Genomic DNA, 10429 nt, shown 5'->3' on the forward strand with positions numbered 1-10429 from the left:
AATGATGAAAGAATATTTCATTTTATTCTTTTGAAAATTTATTATGTTAATATAAGTAGAATCTTTTTGAAGATAGTGTGAATAAATTATTTTATATATTCCAAGAAAAATCATAATAATCTACTATACACCATGCATCACTATATTTAGCTTCTTTCAAATCAGTTGCCGTATAACAGATTATTTCAAATTTGCAGATCAAAAAAGCTGAGCAAATAAGTAAAATTATGGTAAATGGTTTATTTTTGTAAAGCATTTGATCCCATGTATCTAAATTATTGACTTATTCTTGTTTTCAGTGTTTTGGTTCCTGGTCATTTATGTTTTGATAAATTATGCAATTATATGGAATGATAGTAGAAAAAGTAGTGAGGAACTGATTTAAACAATACCTTAACCGTTGACTATTGGATTGAGGAATTGTTCTTTCTTTTAGCACACAGAACTCTAGTATTGCATTTTTAGGCAGCAGAGTTTTTTGAAAATCTCATTTATCATTGTTCTATTGAAATTTGTTTTTGGAAATTGAATGTAACTAAGCACAGCACAGCATGCTAGCCATATTGAGAAAGATACTAGAATGGCAAAGTGGAGGTGACTGGATGTAGTTTGAAGTGGTTGCATACTGAAATTGTATATCTTTCCATTGAATGCCCTTAGTACTCATTGAGTTCCTTTTACTAAATGATCTGTTGTTTCTTTTCTTTTTTGCTTTAATGAGCTCTACTTACGTTCTCCAACTAGTTGCGTGTTTCATCTTATTGCATATCCATGCTAATGATTATTTGCTAACATGTTTAATCCTAACCACGAGATCAATAATTATTTTCATATGTTCCTTTGTTTGACATTGAGATACTAATTTTGGGTGTTGGTGCACCAAATGTAGTTTCTTATAATCGATGAAGCCGACTGAATATTGGAGGCTAACTTTGAGGAAGACATGGAGCAAATATTTAAGCAGCTGCCAAAGGTATGCTATTTAGTTCCCTTCGGTTTATAGTTATTACAGGAGTGTTGCAAAGTCGGCATCATGTTTTATAATTATCACATTCACTCCCTAATATGCAGACAAGGCAAACTGCTCTATTTACAGCTACCCAAACTAAGCAGGTTTCTATTTCTTTCTAACTACTATTCATAATCATTTTGGTTTTCATTTTCTTTAACTTATAAAAAAAAATTGCAGGTTGAGGATTTTGCGAACTTGTCATTTAAGGAAAAGCTTGTATATGTAGGTGTTGATGATGGAAGGTCGAAGGTAATCTCCAGATTTATTTTATCATTGTTTTTATTCTGTTGTTTCGTCAATAGCAAGGTTGACACGAATTCATCTTTCTCAGGTGATTGTCGAAGGGTTGCAGCAGGGCTATTGTGTCGTGCCTAGCAATAAAAGGTTTCTGGTCTTGTATGCTTTTCTTAAGAGGAACCTTTCGAAGAAGATAATGGTCTTCTTCTCCTCATGCAATTCGGTCAAGTACCATTTTGAGCTTCTCAGATACATTCATGTCAATTGTCTCGATATCCATGGAAAGCAGAAGCAGCAGAAACGAACTAGTACATTCTTTGAGTTCTGCAAAGCCGAAAAGGGTATATACTGCTCTGCACTGATGTTGCTGCTCATGGACTTGATATTCCCGCTGTGGTAAGTTAAACTTTACTTTTATATTCATGCATTGTCTAATCTTAATGCCACATCTTGTTGATTGGCCATAGGACTGGATTGGCCAATATGATCCTCCTGATGAACCAAAGGTGCGAGTTTAACCAAATGGCATGGTACCTTTTAAGATGCCTTATAACAGATTATTTTGTTTTATTTTATTCAGGTAAGAGAACTGGAGAATCAATTAAATGGTGAGAGGACAACCAAGAAAGATGTTGCAAAGTTCCCAAAGCCTCCAGTGGCTCCTTTAAGATGGAAGCCACCTTTACAAAGAATCACCAATCAGTTGTCACCCTCAGGAAGAATAGTTATGTGTAATTTGTGGATACTGACTTGATGTGCACAATATCTATTATCTTTTTATGTTGTAAGAAGAATATATATGTGTTGGTTATATAGATATTGACTTGGTGTGTTTAGATACATCGGTGCATTTTTATTTGTGATATTCTTAGTGAATTAATAATATTAACTTAATTTTATGATTTGCTTGGTGATAATATTGGTTTTTCACTATTTCGGAAATCAAATTTGTGTCGTTAAACAATACTGATATTACATCAATTTTCCACCGCTGCAAAATCGGTGTCATTAACTAATATTACATCGGCCGTATACCGTTGCCAAAACTGGTGTTATTAACATATAATATTACATCGGTTTTACACCCGATGTCGTTAAGTGATACTACACCGGTTTTAACCCGATGTCTAAAATGGCAGACCTTTTACATCGCCTTCATAGACATCGGTCGAAAATGTAATAGACATCGGTGGAAAATCGATGTCTATGAGGGTTTTTGTTGTAGTGACAAGTCATGGATATAGAGATATCAAGTTGACACATGGGTATGCATTGGAGAATGTATATTGAATGACCCGCCATGAGAAAGTATCATGGATCGTTATTGTTGGTTAGTCCTAGGAAAACATACGGGTTCCACTGTACAAAATTTTTTTGTACAAGTGTCGAACCTTTCCTTAAATAACATATTGTGTTCTTTAGAAGTTAAATTAGGAATCGCAGACGGAACTTAACATCATTGATTCCAAATTTAACTTATCTATTCTTAGTGGTTTAAATTTGAATCGCAAGCGGAACTTAACACTATTGATACAAATCTACCTAAGTTATTAATTCCATTAAATATTAATTTCCAAAATTGGCTTCCAGGACTGCATGGCGAGGCACATGGCCTTCTTGGATATGGGAGCAACCACCACAGCCTAGGCAAAGCCTTTTAAGGAAAGCTAATATTTAATTTCCTTAAATAACTCTAGGTTAACCAAAAAGAACAATCGAATCACAAATTCAAAAAAGAAGAAAACACAAATTCGAAAAACTAGATCTAATTGCCTCTTGTATTTAGAATTCTTACAAAGAAAATAACTAGTATGATGCGGAAGAAAACTACTAGTTATACCTTCTCTTTGTAAGCTAATGACCTCAAGATCTTCTGTCGTATTCCTCGTCTCACCTTGGACGTCGTGTGGGCGACGATCCTCCAAGATGAACACCACCCAAAAGCTTCTTCCTCTTCTTCTAAAATCCGGCCACCAACACCACCAAGGAGAAGAGAGCAAAAGGGAAAAGAGAAGGGAGAGAGGGGCCGGCCACTTGAGATCACCAAGCAAAAGAATGAGAGTTGTGTCTCATGAAGCCCCCTTACCTCTTCTTTTATATTACTTGCCCAAGGCAAATAAGGAAAAACTTTTTACAAAAATAAAATCATCCAAGAGTTTTTCCTTTTCCCTTTTAATTTTTCCTTTACTTGCCAAAGGCAAATTGAATTAATCACCAATTTTGATTGATGATGATTTTATTTATTTTAATTATGGCCGGCCCCTTGCTTGGGCACCAAGCAAGGAGGCCGGCCACCTCATCAAGAGAAAAGGAAATATATTTTTTAAAAATTTTACAAGAAGAAATCTTCTTATAAAATTTACAAGCTCTCTTTCCTAAAGTAGGAGTTAAAAAAGAAAAGTTCTAAAAATTAAAACCATGTTTTAAAATTTAAAACTTCTCTTATAAAATTTCCTTTTTTAACATGATGATAGAAAATTTTAATTTTAAAACTTATCTTCCTTTTTTTTCTTAAACCATGAGGATGGTTAAAAAATGAAAGTTTTAAAAAATTTTAAAACTCTCTATTAAAACATGTGGCCAAATTCAAATAAGGAAAGTTTTTAAAATTAAAATCTCTCTTTTAAAACTTATACTTTTCTACAAAGAGAAGATTTAAAAAATTCAAAAACAACCCTCCATGTTTGAATATTGTGGCCGGCCCCTTCATGCTTGGTCACCAAGCAAAGGGCCGGCCCCTATATAAGAGGATGTGGCCGGCCCTTGCTTGGTCACCAAGCATTGGACCGGGCCACTTCTTGGACACCAAGAAGAGCCTTATATTTGGATGGACTTAAGGCTATAATGAGGCTACGATAGGGACCTAGAGGAGAAATTGGTTTTGGCCTTCCGATGAGCTTGAGTATCTCGTGTTCACCCCGAACACACAACTCAAGTTCATCGATAATAACTCATTCCACTAGAGAGTTATTATCGCACTACCGCACCAATCCCAAATTACATTATGGGATCCATCTTATCATGAGTGTGTTAGTCTCCCTGTGTTTAAGATTATGAATGCCCACTAATTAAGTAATTTACTGACAACTTACTTAATTAATATCTAGCTCCAAGAGTAGTACCACTCAACTTCATTGTCATGTCGGACTAAGTCCACTTGCAGGGTTTAACATGGCAATCCTTATGAGCTCCTCTTGGGGGCATTCTCAACCTAGATAACTAGGACACAGATTCCTTCTATAATCAACAACACACACTATAAGTAATATCATTTCCCAACTTATCGTGCATATTGATTTATCGAGCTAAACCTCACCCTTTGATAAATCAAAGAAATAAATATTAAATATATGTGCTTGTTATTATATTGGGATTAAGAGCACACACTTCCATAATAACTAAGGTCTAGTTCTTTTACTAAGTCAGTATAAAAAGAACTTACCTAAATGGTCCTACTCAATACACTTAAAGTGTATTAGTGTAATTTATTAATCAAGATAAACTAATACTTAATTACACTACGACTATTCTGATGGTTTGTTCCTTTCCATCTTAGTCGTGAGCAACTGTTTATAATTTATAGAGAACCGACAACATGATCTTTTGAGTGTGACACCACACTCCATGTTATCTACTATATAAATTAATTGAACAATTACATTTAACAAATAAATGCAGATATTGACCAATGTGATTCTTTTATTTCAAAAATAAATATTTACAAAAGATAGGCTTTTAGTATACACTCCAACAGTTATATGAGTGTCATATACTTTCTCATGTGACTATTAGTATGACTATCAGTCCTTGGACCTGAAGTCACCATAGTTCCCTACATGAGGAGTTGTATACTTTGGCTTCGTCAAACGTTACCCGTAAATGGGTGGACTATAAAGGCGACTACTAGGTATGTAACAAATTATGCGGAGGGATGTTTGTGATATATATGGGATCTATCCCTCCTATATGACGGGAGTGACATCATGATTCTTGATAGAGTGAGACCACTAAGTGCATGGCCATGCCCAAATGAGTCAATATGAGATATTGAGCTCATTTGATTAGAGTGAGTCTACTTGGAGTTCAAGACATAAATTGATTAGAGGATGACACGATCTATGCCTCAATTGATCAATTTAGATGTCAAGGATAGAAGGACATTGTCACATATTGTGAGAGTCACAATTAGTAGTCACAAAGGTGATGTTGGATCTCAACATTCTTGTAACTTGGGTAGTAATGATGTGTTGCTAGATACCGCTCATTACTTATATTTCTTAATGGGTTTAGTAGCATTGCCAACATTACAAGAACCTATAGGGTCACACACAAAGGGCAATTAGATAGAGATTAGGTTCATATGATGGACCAAGAGGATTAGGTTCATGTGATGAACCAAATTAGATTAAGGGTAATCCAAATTAGACTAATTGAGTTGGACTCAATATGATTCATGTGTAGAATTAGTCTAATTTAGATTATGATTCATTGAGTCAATTTAAACCAATTAATAGAGATTTATTAAATTAAATTGACTTGAATCAATGGTTAGATTTAATCAACCATGGGAAATAAAAAGGTCAAGTTTAACTTGACTTGAGAGGGGAGATGAAGGGTCAAGTTTGACTTGACCAAATGCCACCTCATTGTGACTTGGCATGGGGCCGGCCAATGATGGTGTTCCACATCATCAAGGCTACATCATAGTGTGCCACCTCATGAGGAAGACCAAGAGCCATGACTCTTGGTATTACATGGAGGTTTAAAACCCTCCTTTATGTGGTCGGCCACATTAGTGCAAGCATTTGTGCTTGTTGTAACTTCTTCTTCTTCCTCTTCTCTTCTCTTGTTCTCTCCCTCTCCTCCATTGCCAAAACCTCTCAAGGGTGCTAGCACACTCTAAGTGGTTCTCTCCACCTTTTGTCCGTGTGGATACGTGTAGAGGAGTGTACACTTGACACTCTACGAGATCCGGCAACCGTTTGGACGAGCAGGAGAAGCGAAGGGCATTGCTACAAGGGTAAAACTACTCTTATCATGTAGATATAAGGTAGATCTAGGATAAACAAACATGTACATGAATTTTATTTATTTTTGCACGGATCCGTGGCAAGACTTCGAGGTTTTCACAATGCAAAAAGCGGGTTTTACGGCTCGAAAGTCCCAATAGATTTATCTCTATAGATTTTTATCCCGAGGATGTATGTTGCTTCTCCCATATCTTTCATGGATAACGTATTGGATAACCAAACTTTAACTGATTATAAAATTGGCACATCATTTTCTATAAGCAATATGTCATCAACATATAATATTAGGAATACGACTACACTCCCACTAACCTTTTGATACACACAAAGTTCATCTGGATTTTGTGAGAAATTAAACTGTTTGATCGCATGATCAAAATGGATATTCCAACACCTAGATGCTTGCTTTAGTCCATAAATGAACCATTGAATCTTGCATACTTTATTCTTATTGATAGATGTGAAGCCTTTGGGCTATGTCATATACACATCTTCGAGCAGATTTCCATTACAGAAAGTTGTTTTCACATATATCTGTCATATCTCATAATAATGATGAGCTGATATGGTCAGGAGTATCTGAATGGATTCAAGTATGGTCATAGGTGAGAAAGTTTCAACATAGTCCATGACTTGCCTTTGACGATAGCCTTTCGCTACCAACCTTGCCTTGTAGGCAATAATATTACCATCCATGTTAGTTTTCTTCTTGAAAACCCATTTGCACGCTATAGGCATAATGCCTTCAGGTGGATCCACTAAGTTCCAAACTTGGTTTTCGTACATAGAATTCATTTCCGACTTCATGGCTGTAAGTCACTTGTCCTTTTCTGAACTATTCAGAGCCTCTTCGTAATCAGTAGGTTCCTCATCCTCAATAAGTAACACATCATTTGATTCTCTTACAAGAGATTCATATCTCTCAGGAATATTGCATGTCCTACCTGATCTACGAGGAGGTTGTGTTATAATCGATTGTAGTTCTTGACTAGGCATCTCATTAGTGTTTATTAGAGTCTCTTTAACTTCATCAAGTTCAACCATACTCTCACTTGCTTCCTGTAAGAGAAATTATTTTTCTAGGAAGGAAGCAGGCCTTAAAACAAATACTTTTTATTCCAAGGGGTGATAGAATTGACAACCCTTAGATTCCTTAGGGTATCCAATAAATAAACACTTATCAGACTTGGCATCAAACATATCTGATATTGTCCTCTCCACATAAGTAGGACATCCCCATATCTTCAAATAAGATATGAGGGGTTTCTTACTGGTCCATACCTCATATGGAGTAGTTGAGATTGCCTTCGTCGGGACTCTGTTTAGCAAGTAAACAGCTATCATGAGTGTATAATCCCAAAAGGTCTTGTGAAAATCTGTACGATCTATTATTGATCTAACCATGTCTAATAAGGTTTGATTACACCTTTCCGATACACCATTATGTTGTGGCGTATAAGGCAGAGTCCATCGAGATAATATACCATTATCGCTTAGATAATCTAGAAACTCTTGGCTTAAATATTCACCACCTAGATTAAATCAAAATATCTTAATATTTTTACCAAGTTGTTTCTCTACTCCACTTCTGAATTCTCTAAACTTTTCAAAGGCTTTATTATACTTGTGTTTCATTAGATACACATATCCATAACGAGAGTGATCATCAATGAAACTAATGAAGTAGCTATAACCTCCTACTGCATGAGTTGTCATCTTGCCTTTTAAACATGAATCACATGTATTAAATGTATCTAATTCAAATGATTCGTGAACTGCAATCTTTTGCAATTCGGATATACATTTCTTGCTTATATGGCCAAGGCAACAATACCATGAGTAAGAGGTTAATTGATTATCGATTCAAGCACGTTTATTGCTCTTTTCGATATTGAGTACGCCACTAGATATATCTAACGCGTAGATGTCATTGCATAAAGTTCTAGTGCTATAAAGAACACCATTTAAGGTTATATAACAATAATTGTTACTAAAAGTTAAATGGAAACCTTTTTTATTTAAGGAAGAAATAAAAACAATGTTCTTTATTAATGCTGGAAAAAATAATAATTATCTAGTTCTAAGACAAGTCCACTAGAAAACATTAACAAGTATGTTCTGATGGCGATTGCAGTAAATTTTGCTCCATTCTCAACTCGCAGACTTATTTCTCCCTTGACGAATCTTCTGCTATTCCTTAACCTCTGTATGTCATATATGTGATGCACAACCAATATCCAATATCTAAGTGTCTGAGGAAATAGCATGTAACGCCCGAAAATTCTCGAAATTATTTTAGAAATATTCTATGATTTTTCTGAAATTTTAGGATATTTTTTTACAAAATTTTTAGAATAGCAGAAGTAGCAAAAATAAATAGAATCGTAAAACAGCTTAAGCGGGAATTGAACCCGAGACCTATTGGGTTCTATGACTTAAGGTGAACTCTAGTAACCAAGTGAACCCAGCAAGACCGTGCTGAAAGGAAAGGGGAACAATTATATTTATATTTGAGTTGGGATGAATTACCCACTTAATATAAATAGGGAAGAATTAAGTGAAGAGTTATTTTTAACGTAACTCTCCTCTCCCTCAAAAACCCTTACACGCCGACCCCTTCTCCTCTTCTTCTCTCGGCGCACCAAGCCCCAAGGGCTAGGGTTCCGTCTCAAGGGTTCCAGGAGCACCTTCCGGCAACGACTCCGACACGAGGACGTTTCTCTCCGCAAGAAGAAGGCGTGGACGCGAGAAAATCGTCGAGAAGATCGTCTCCACCGGAAAATTAGCGACTAGATTCATAAGAAAACTAGAGCAAGAGGTAAGAAACCCCTCACCTGCAGTATAAATAGCTTCCGTGTGAATTTTATTATTCAGTTTAGTAGTATGTAGATGTTGGTGCAGTGAGCACCAGATGATCGAACCTGAGTTTTGATTATGGCAAAGGGCTCAAAGTTAAGTGGTGGTGTTATCTAACAAAGTTCATGGAGCTTGCAGGAAAGTCCTAAGTGATACTTAGGCAAAAGTCCTAGCTGCGATTAGGCAGGTGAAAACCCTAGGGGGTGGTAACCCTAGGTCATAGGGGGTGGTAATCCTATGCGGAAAGTCTTGGCAGGTCGATGGCTTCAGGCAAAAATCCTAGGGGGTGGTAACCCTAGGTGGAAAGTCCTGGTGTCGCGAACTAGGTGAAAGTCTGGACTAGCCAGGAAGCGGATGTCCAGCAGAAAGTCCGGAAGCGTCGAGTGCTGAGCAAAAGTCCAGTCGATCTGGAGGATCGCACTGGCAACAGGTAAATCTCCTGAGTGGAGTAGGTGAGGACGCGTTCCCCGTAGAGGGAACAATAGGCGTCGGGTCGACCTAGGGTTTCCGGTTGGAAACCTGAAGTCAGACTCGGACAGTCCGGAGATTGTTAAATACTTCATTTATAATATTTATTATATTATGTGCTAAACTTTGTGCTGTAGGGTAGTGTTTGGGACTAACGTATCTTGCAGGTGCAAAGGAGCAACTTAAAGCCTCGGATGAACAGTGTCCAAGGCGCCTCCATGGAGCTTGGAGGCGCCTCGGATGCAAGGCTGGAGCTGGCTGCGATGAACAGTGGAAGGCGCCTTGAACAGATGAAGGCGCCCTGTGAACAGTGGAAGGCGCCTTGAGTCTGTGATAAGATTCGACCAGTTCGCTCCTCATCTCCCCGGCTGACTCGGCTGTTCAAGGCGCCTTGGTGAACAGTAGAAGGCGCCTTGAACACCCTTTATAAGGGGTTTCGACCAGCAGCTCTCCACAACAACTTCCAAGCAATCTTTCTGCTACAAGCTGCTCACGAGACGATCCCGAAGTGCTGCTACGAGACACCGACGACCCGGAGCTCCGAAATCTTCAGATTACGATATTGTCGTCGGTATAACTGTACTTTTTCATTATACTTAACTGTAATACTTGTACTCTTGTCGAGCTTATAGTTGTTGCCCACGGAAAGCGATCAAGGATCGCGGGCCTTCGAGTAGGAGTCGTCACAGGCTCCGAACGAAGTAAATTCTCTTGTCTTTCTGTGTGTTTGTTTACTTTCCGCTGCGTTACTTCTCCGATAGTTTTTACGATTCCGATAATAGAACGATTTTAGCCACGAGCGCTATTCACCCCCCCTCTAGCGCGT

General features: G+C 37.4%; 1 long non-coding RNA gene across 1 annotated transcript; it reads left to right on the forward strand.

Annotated features, from left to right (window-relative positions):
- Positions 1–963: 963 nt before the first annotated feature.
- LOC121990129 lies at positions 964–1224 on the forward strand. The gene is made up of 3 exons (XR_006114467.1): positions 964–973; positions 1072–1113; positions 1190–1224. It is a non-coding gene; the product is annotated as an uncharacterized LOC121990129 (long non-coding RNA).
- The last annotated feature ends 9205 nt before the right edge of the window (positions 1225–10429 follow it).

This window comes from Zingiber officinale, chromosome 6B, assembly GCF_018446385.1.
Source record: "Zingiber officinale cultivar Zhangliang chromosome 6B, Zo_v1.1, whole genome shotgun sequence".
NCBI lineage: Eukaryota > Viridiplantae > Streptophyta > Magnoliopsida > Zingiberales > Zingiberaceae > Zingiber > Zingiber officinale.